This window comes from Cucurbita maxima, unplaced genomic scaffold, assembly GCF_002738345.1.
Source record: "Cucurbita maxima cultivar Rimu unplaced genomic scaffold, Cmax_1.0 Cma_Scf00166, whole genome shotgun sequence".
In the NCBI taxonomy this organism is placed as follows: domain Eukaryota; kingdom Viridiplantae; phylum Streptophyta; class Magnoliopsida; order Cucurbitales; family Cucurbitaceae; genus Cucurbita; species Cucurbita maxima.
Window position 1 is genome coordinate 108,969 of NW_019272182.1, and position 10,191 is coordinate 119,159.

General features: G+C 33.3%; 1 non-coding gene across 1 annotated transcript; it reads left to right on the forward strand.

Annotated features, from left to right (window-relative positions):
- The first annotated feature begins 366 nt into the window (after window positions 1-366).
- Window positions 367-438, forward strand: TRNAP-AGG. The gene has a single exon. It is a non-coding gene; the product is annotated as a tRNA-Pro (tRNA).
- Window positions 439-10,191: the final 9,753 nt, after the last annotated feature.

A 10,191-nucleotide genomic window follows, 5' to 3' on the forward strand; every position in this document is an offset into this window, starting at 1 on the left:
GTACTATTAATGCAATTATATTTCATATGAGTTTATCATAAATCAAACTAAGGTACATTCAATACAACATCATTTTCTTGTCATACGAAGCAAAATAGAAGAATTAAATCAAACAAACTGATGAACTAAGACGAATAAATCCAACCCAACCCAAACTGATTTGTTTGATTCATTTGTTGGGTTGCAATTTATTTGATAACACTTGCATATTAGAACAATTCAATATTACATACCTTACTTACAAGTAAAATACTAGACCATCAACTTTTTGTTTTATAGTCCAACAACCGCTCAAGAAAATAGATTTTAAACTTGAGAGAAAAAAATATATTGAGTAGGTATTAAAAATGTTGCATTTTTTTTAAAGGGCATTTGGTCTAGTGGTATGATTCTCGCTTAGGGTGCGAGAGGTCCCGAGTTCAATTCTCGGAATGCCCCCCTATGTTCAATTCATCAAAAGATGAGCCTCAAAGAATGCAATTCAACGAAGTGTAATATTCTTGCTCTAAATATCATTTTATCTTTTTCACTTTCAATAGGCATGCCTATACAAATCGTAACTTTCGATATTTGCTTTACTTGTGTACTCCACTATATGTGTCTCAAATGGAACTATCAAACTAAAGCTGATCTAAAATATAATAATAATAATTGCTCATGGATTTTATTAACAAAGAAAATAAATGAAATAATGATGATAGATTCCATAAAAAATTTAATATATAGTCCATAATAAGGGCATTTGGTCTAGTATGATTCTTTCTTTGGGTGCAAGAGGTCTCGAGTTCGATTCTCGAAATGCCCTTCCAAAAAAGAAAAAAAAGCACAATTTTTGAAAGAAAAATAAATGAAAAGAAATAGAATAGTTGTAAAATAATTATCAATGGGGCCTAACCCAAAGGAATGCGTGGCAATGCACAACTTCAACTAGTATAAATTTCATATATATTGAGGCACGAAAAAGAACTTTCAACTAGTATAAATTTCATATATATTGAGGCACGAAAAATATATAGACTAGCAACTAAGAACTTTCAACTATTATAAATTTCATATATATTGAGGCACGAAAAATATATAGACTAGCAACTAAGAACTTTAGATCTACTATAAACGCATTTGGTCTAGTGGTATGATTATTTTTTTGGGTGTAAAGGCCTCAAGTTCGATTCTCAAAATGCCCCCAACAATACTATATCAAAATGAATTAGGCAAGATAATATGATTTAAAATGTGGTTTTTAAACATTGAACCAAGAAGATGAGAATAGAGAATGAAACATAATCTTGGAAGAATAAAGATCGTTTCGAGCCCGACTTCAAAAAGAGCATTACACAAATTGTTCTATTGTATTCTTTCTAGAAACTTTCCATTATGTTGTCCACTGTCGTCACAATTCTTTTAAGGAAGATGCGCCCAAATAACCGATGAAGAAGTTTCAGAGAGCCATAGGTTCGAATCCTGTCACCTTGATGTGGTATTCTCAGGGGCCGAAGTGCAAAGCCCTATAGCCTATCTGTGGTCAAGAAGGCAGGCGAACCGTGCACACTGAAAAAAAAATGAAGATCTCCTTTTCTATCACACGAATTGTCATTCTTTTGTATTTTGAAACCCCTTACCTTATTAGTCATCAGACAGGTTTTTGGTATAATATATCGAGATAATTATTATGAAAAACCTATTCCACTAGTGTGACTTAGAGACCATTTCTTTGTGGTATCAGTCATGCTATTTGAATAGCCTGAAGTCATCATAGCCTCTCCACCGGTTCAGAAGACTCCTTTGGCATCAATGTGCTCCAATGAAAGAGATTAGACCCTTTTCTGAACCAGAACTGGGCACAAAACACCGAGGTAGAAAGTTGAAAGCGAGCTCTTTTCGCATATACGCAATCTCAAAGCCCAATTATCTCAAGGATTGTCTCCTCGACCCTGGCGAGTATGAGTGCTTGGTAAGAGAGAATGTCGAATGAGAAAGACATTTGATTACGACAACATTCGCAACTACCAAAGTGCACTAAACCTAGTAGAGATCTTCGACCTAACGATAATGGAACTTCAAGCCCATTTAATAAATCAGCTTTGTACCTTATTGATGACTGAACCGGATGCACGCCAGGCTCAAATTCTTTCTCAATCACTCGGAGATGAAATGAAGATCAGATCTGAAGTTTACGAATCGAAGAGAAAGTGGATCTGAGTTCTACACGCTTTTATTTTAAAAAGCTTCACTTGCCTACGGTACTTTATTCAGAATGTGCAACAATACGGTCATCTCTCAGCCGTGTATAGAGAATTCCTTGATCATTTCCTTGGCGGATAACACAAATGAAAACGTTCAGATTCAATCTTTTTGTTTAATTCGTAAATAAACCAAAAAATGCGGTTAAATATATTGTATATATGTAGTGCATTCTCCCTAATTTGAATTCGAACACTTCGAACTCACTCGTCACACTGTTCTATGTTTTAGTTCGATATGAGCTAGTAGAGGGACCTAATGGACCTATAGATCATGGGCTCCAATGATTCAAGATTAACCGGTTAAACTCATTAACCTTGTTAACCAACATTCGTTAACTACTAGGACATTCCACTATAGCCTAGTAGTTGCACTCCCCTCACTATAGATATATTTTTGTCCATTTGATATAACCATGATTAGTAAGTCTATCCTTCACAGGTTGTTCGTAACTAGAGCTGGGCCAATTTACCGTTTTACCCCTGAAGTTACTTCTTGTTTCTTATGTCTCACTGATCCTCTAATGAACAATTGGTTTGTGGTCCAACCAGTAAACCGAATCCCTCTCAGGCCAATGAGAGGGTGGAGCCCCTTGTTCAAGACCTAGAGTCAGCCCCACGTCCCCAGCCATTTACCCAGTCTTACCCCTGAAATGGGAGGCTTATTGAGTCAGCGAACTTAAGCCACTCTCACCCATGCAAATATAAGGATAATTTCGAATAAAAAGGAGTTCATGGTTAGCTTAGAATTAAGATCGAGTTACCTAGGTCATCGAATGAAAAGAAAATCAGTCTCAATAGTAAATGACATTATGAAGTGAGAGTGATTTTCTTCATGGTTCGATCTTATGCAATACTCATTGCATAGGACGCCCCCACACACATATCTCCACATGTACAATTTTACTGATCACATTGTTTATATCATATACAAAAGTGGGCCGCATCCATAGTGTCCCCAGAATAAGGTACTCAGCCTTATCAACTCTTATGTCTCTACATATAGTTCAAGTAATCATACTATAGCTAGAGTGTTCTTAGTTTATTGGATTTAGATTAATGATCGTAAAATTCATTTTATTCAATAACAATCTTTATTGAATAAACAACAATAATAACTTTATTCAAGTAATCATACTATAGCTAGGGTTTTATAATGTTAAAATCATGGGGATGTAGCTCAGAGGGTAGAGTGCTCGTTTTGCATGCGAGAGGTATGGGGATTGATACCATGCATCTCCCAAAATATGGCTATCTATTATTAAATATATTATTTCTTTTCAATTTTTTCCTTATTCATGACATGTTGGGTAGCAATATTTCTTCATTTTCACTATTATTGATGACGGAAAATTTAGGGTTTTGTGATGCAAAAATTGTGGGGATGTAGCTCAGATGGTAGAGCGCTTGCTTAGCATGTGAGAGGTAGGAGATCGATACCCAAAAGAAAAAATACATATATAAGGATTATTATATCATTATGGCTATGTCATTTTTATAGATAAAAGAGAGTAATGTTGTTGATAGATAAAAGAGAGTAATGTCCCACAAGCACATATAGAGAGAGGACCAATGAATATTATTGTCATTTATAGCATCTATCACAATAATATAAAATTTGGGGTCAAAGCCTATATGGGACTAAAAAGACCGTTCACCACACGCTTGTAAATTAAATTATATCTACCACCTCTGAAATTTTCCACGGCCAACCTTCCAATAGCTTGCACTTCTTCATCGTTGATATCCTTAATTGGAACTAGATTTTAAGGCAAATCTTCTCCACAACTCACTTTGGAACACTTTTATAGATAGTTTCAACAAACTTACTTTGCTCGTGAATACTTTGGAGTTCGATATTTATAATTGTGGAGAACGCTATTCAAAATTGATATGGTCGAATCTTACAACAAAGTCTAATTGAGCCTCCCTCTGTTAGGAAATAGCTTCGAATCAAATTGTTTAGTTTGGACAATGGTTGCATTGTTTTAGTCAAACAACCGAGACTAGTGTATTACCAATAGTATAAACATTTTGTACATATATTTTCTTACATATTAACAATTGTATACAAATAATAATTAAATTTATCAGTAAAAATTTGGATGGAGTTTTATTAAATAGGTAATCTTAAATTATATCTAAAAATGTATAAGATTTTTTTTTTATACATTTACCAGAACAAAACAAAGATTCAAGAAGATGTCATTCATGCCATGTTTTAATTTTTATTCTTTCTTATTTCTCAAATATTAAAAAAAAAAAGTTATCCTCTCTCGAATATTGTTCGTTATTCGATTATTTTCTCTTGAGTGAATTTTAAGTGAAACACATTCTCTACCCAAGTAATTGCAAGATGCAAGCTTCACATTAAGAAGAATCAAAGTCGCAAGTATCAACGCCCTTAAGTGTCAATTTTTATTCTCCATCTCAACATAAATTAAACTTATTTTCGTGAAGATATCTATTTATAAAAGCAAAATATCTCAGAGTCACAAAAATAAAAATGAGATATAGATACGAGACATAAACATGATACCAAAAAAATATGGTAACATGTCATTTTTAAAAAACTAGGACACTGATGTGACAATGATACATTAATTAAAAAGAATTATTTCAAAATATTTATCAATTTTATATTAGAAATAAATTCATATAAATAAGTTTATATATTTGTATACTTAAAAAAAAGCTTAATGTACTGTTCACTCTCAAAATATATTTAAAGTCAAGTGTCTGATACGAAATGCTGGATTATAAATTTGTAATGTATGTATTGTATCAACAAGTGTTCAGTACATGCCCAACACGTGTCATATTAGTGACACTAAGTTATTCCCATGGTTTCTTTACACCCATTTAAAGTAGTTTGAAAACTAGCACGTCAAATATTATAATGGACTAACTACAACTTCAATTTTGTCCTTTAAGGATGGTTTTGACCAAAGAGAAATAAAATCCTTAATTTATACATGGTTGCAAAGATGGAAATGAGAATGAGTTATTCTCATATGGAAAGAGATTTAACCATAAGTTATATCTTATATCCTCTTTTAACCAATTATTTAGTTTTATTTAGTATGTTTTAGAAAGATATGTCCATCAATAGAAAAAAAATAAAATAAAATAAATAAATAGAATAGATTAAATTAGCCAAAAGTAATAGGTAACATAATTTAAAAAAAAAACATAAAGGAAGAATTGATTAAATTGGCTAATTGCTAACATAATTATAAAAAAAAAAAAACACAAACAGCCAAAAATCAAGATTTGGAAAGTGTTAAATATATAGACATTTCAAGACTTTACTCATGCAATATTCCCATGAAATCTAACACTAGAACATCATAAAACTCAGAGAAATGATATAAATTGATGTCATGGTTCATATAGGTTGACTTTAATACAAAGGACAAATCGAACTTTCTTAAGGATAAATTGGGGACACTAGCCTAAGCTAATCAGGTAGGTGGCATTACCATCCATATGGTTATATTTGATGTTGACTGTGCCCGTGGTTCTGCAAGTGTCATATATATTGATATGTGTGAAATGTTTGTGAATCGATATGCTTATGATATGTTATAATATGTGAATTGTATGATAATACTTACGGTACCATGTGTTCAATGGTATATTTGGTTACGTAATGTAACGATAGGGGTAAGACATGTTCATGAAACGTTATGGTTTGGTTACGTATCGAAGTGCTATGGTCATGACAGATTGATAAAAACAATATGGTCACGATGGATTCATAAAAAAATACGATTAGGTTATGGGTAGAAAGGGATATAGAATGATAGCGTTAGGATACGTTCCTATAACGTTATGACTAAGGTACGTTCAGGTAACGACACAACTGTGTATGTCTAAGGACGTTAAATCTATGATAAGTTTGGGAAGGATATAACCACAAAGTGTTTACGATATGATATGATTATGATACGACATGTGAAGGATAGATATATATCCAACAAGTGTCAAAGAGGGACGTGAGAATAAATTATTCTCAAGCTTTCTTTACATCGGTCAAAGAGTATTTGATAAGCTTTCAAAATTAAGGGTTTTCTTTTTTCTTCTTCCTTCTTTCTCCTTTTTCAGTTTTTTTTTTTTTTAATAAGAAAAAGTTAAATGTGAGAATGAAGAAGTTAGAAAGAAGAAAGAAATGAATGTAATAAAACTTTTCCATCGTTAGGAATGGAAATGGTGAATGGGTCCTTGACGATAGTCGACCGCTATACTCAAGTTTTGGATGTAAGTGATGATTATCGGCAATATAAGTTGTGTCAAGCGATCCATTTGTTGAGAGCTCCGTAAGAGGCACACAAGTAAGAATGTTGGATATAACTACTCTTTCACATCTGAGGGATGAGTCTCATAGATCCAACTACAATATCAAAGAAACTTCGGGTGGTAGTGATTGCTTGCATTGGTGTCTCCGTGGTATCCCAGACACATGTAACATGATTTTTCTTGCTCAAATATAGCTTCATTTGTCTTAAAAGTTCACTTTTGAGTAATTTAGGAACGCTTCTTAATTTGCAGATGATCACTCTGAGGTGGGTTTGTTAGTGAAGATGCAATTATATAATAAGAGTTTTATATCAATGGTTCCATTTATATCTATAAATGAAATTTGTGGTGTATTTTTTGGAAATTCAACAATAATCATCCGTTATTTGGTTACCATTCTGAAGAAATTCAACTTTCGACCTTTTGTGAACTCTCAAAGCTACTTCATGATTGGGGACCAATACCGTGAGCTATGGTCGTCCATACCGTCCTTTGGTCCAATTATGTTAAGCAAATGTTGCAGCAAGCAAAGAGTTTTTAATAAGTTCGCTATTGCAAAGAGCTCGGTTTAAGGCACAAATGTCTCTGATGTGAAAGGCGCACCAATTCAATGAGATTTAAGTAACCATGAATAAGACACATGATACAGCTAGTAAACGAAACGATGTCCATGACTCTTGTTATTTTCTTCCACTACAAACCTTCTAGCCTCTTGCACTTTTTTGTCATTGACATCCTTAATTGGAATTAGAATTGAAGGAAACACTTCTACACAACTCATTATGGAACACCTTTGATAGATAGTTTCAACAGATTTACTTTACTGAGGAATACTTTAAAATTTGATATTTATAGTTGAACGCTACTTAAATTCATGAAGTGAAATCTTACCACAGAGGTTAATAAATCGTTTGTCTATTAGAAGAGAACTTGGAATTAAATTCTTTATAGTTGGGATAAGGGATGTTTTAGTCAAACCAAGTATACTTTTTAGTTTTAAAATAAATTAATTTTTTAGTTTAAAATAAATTGATTTTTTAGTTTTAATTTTATTCCAAATAAATTAATTTTGATGTGGTGTTATGTATTTTAATAAAATAAATATTAACTTAATGAACAAAAATTTGTATTTTTTTTTAAATTATATGCTAAATTAATAAAAAAACCATCGAACTTTGCACTTTATCTAAAAAAAAACTCATAATTTAAAAAAAAAATACTGGTGAATTAAAAAAAAAATGTCAAAACTATGTTTAACTTTTAAAAGTATTTAAAAAAAGATAGATGAGGAGAAAATTGTGTTCATGGGGGAGAAAATTGAAGGTCATTTTAGGGGAATGATTTTCAGGATTAGTATAAGATCCTGAAAACATAGCAAGAAGTAATGGTTTCGGAATTACTAAGTTTTACTCACTCCATGTTTATCATTTGTTTTCAAGTAACTAAGAGTTGGTCGTGGATGAGAGCAGACTTTGGAGTGTGGGCCATGGACTAACTCTGTTTTTAATCTAGTATTTTTTTTTTCTTCTTTTAAGTCTGCTTCTTATTTTGTGTTTGTAAGAGTATGTATATGTAACACCCAAAAAATGAAGGAAATTAGCTCCCATAAGTATAAGCCACTCATGAAAGACCCAAAGGATAGAAAGGAAAAAAATTAAAGGATTAAGGAAGAACAAGGTACTTAGTCAAGTGAGTACCTTACCAAGTCATTTCAAGGAGTTAAATGGCCTTTTGAAAAGAATTGGAAAGGAAAAAGTGAATGAAAAGGGCAAAAAAGTCATTTTATCAATTATCAAATATCTTTCCGGATTTGTAATTCCTTGTCTAGAAAGAACCTCAAGATTCAAAATTAGGGGAAAATGATAAAAAAAATGGATGAGGAATTTGTAGAAAAATTGTGGATTTTTCGAGAAAAATAATAATAAAATATTCGGAAAGTGGCAAATTACCAAAATACCCCTGGAAGAATGGATAATCACATAAATGCCACTCTAATTAGAATCAGAGCATCTACCGTGAGCATCTGAGAAAATTCCTTCTAACTCAAATCTCAACCATCAGATCTCATCCAAAATTTGATATGATCTAGAACGAACACGCACGGATCATCACATCCAACAACTAGTATTCAAAGCCAAGGTCGGTAAGGCTATGATTTGATTTGATATCTCCTAAAAATTATCCAAAAAGTTCGATCTCTAAATAATGAATATTTTGAAGCTCTCAATGTCGGTTTAAGCTCCTCCTATAAAGTCTGAAGTAGGAGCAACAATATGGAATAAAAATTGAGAAAGGTCGATCCCCCAATCGAAGGTAATAAGTGTTTAGATTGTGGGTTTCCTACTCTCAGATTTCTTCCAAATTCGGGAGCAATCCTCCACCATTTCTCTTCAAACTTATTCCTACAGTTTCTCAACAAGGTTACCAACAAGTTCTATGAAGGAATAGAGTGCTGAAGGTGCCTAGAATCCATTCCCCTAATTCAATCCGCCATTGAAGAACTTCAAGAAAAACTTGAAAATCCAATCCGTGGATACATGATGACTCGTCGAGCAAGAATGATTCCAATCTGTTTCTGCACCTCCAAGGAATGCTTCCATAGAAGACCACGAAAAAAAATAACCTTGAGAGCGTGCTGAATTGAAGGAAATAGGTTTCGAAATTAAATTGGGGATAAGAGTCGAATTCCTAACTACGATCTCTGTTCCTTTAAATTAAGGATTCCTCTAGCTTCAGAAGAAGAAGTTGAGTAAACTTGATGAAGGAATTGAGAGCTGAAAGGTCATAGAACAAGCTACCCACGAGATCGAAAATCTGGCATTTCAAGTGAGTTGCATACCGAGAACGATTTCTAGAAATTAAGATCCTACACTCAAAGACGTTCCTCCAAACCAATTCCTTTAGCCTGAAGAAAGGATATGGAAGAGGTTCAATGAAGAAATAGGGCCTTGAAACTTCTAGAATCAACTACCCAATAAGAAATCCTTTCTCTTGGATGGATTTGCCCCTTGGACACTTTGTTAAGAAATACTGGTAGAAATCTCTTCGATGGATTTGCCCCCTTGGACTCATTGTTAAGAAATACTGGTAGAAATCTCTTGGATGGATTTTCCCCTTGGACTCTTTGTTAAGAAATACTGGTAGAAATCGCTTGGATTTGCCCCCTTGGACTCTTTGTTAAGAAATACTGGTAGAAATCTCTTGGATGGATTTGCCCCCTTGGACTCTTTGTTAAGAAATATTCGTACAAATCTCTTGGATGGATTTGCCCCCTTGGACTCTTTGTTAAGAAATACGGGTAGAAATCTTGGATTTGCCCCCTTGGACTCTTTGTTAAGAAATAGTGGTAGAAATCTCTTGGATGGATTTGCCCCTTGGACTCTTTGTTAAGAAATACTGGTAGAAATCTCTTGGATTTTCCCCCTTGCACTATTTGTTAAGAAATACTGGTAGAAATCTTGGATTTGCACCCTTGGACTCTTTGTTAAGAAATACAGGTAGAAATGTCTTGGATTTGCCCCCTTGCACTCTTTGTTAAGAAATACTGGTAGAAATCTTGGATTTGCTCCCTTGGACTCTTTGTTAAGAAATACGGGTAGAAATCTCTTGGATTTGCCCCCTTCGACTCTTTGTTAAGAAATACGGGTAGAAA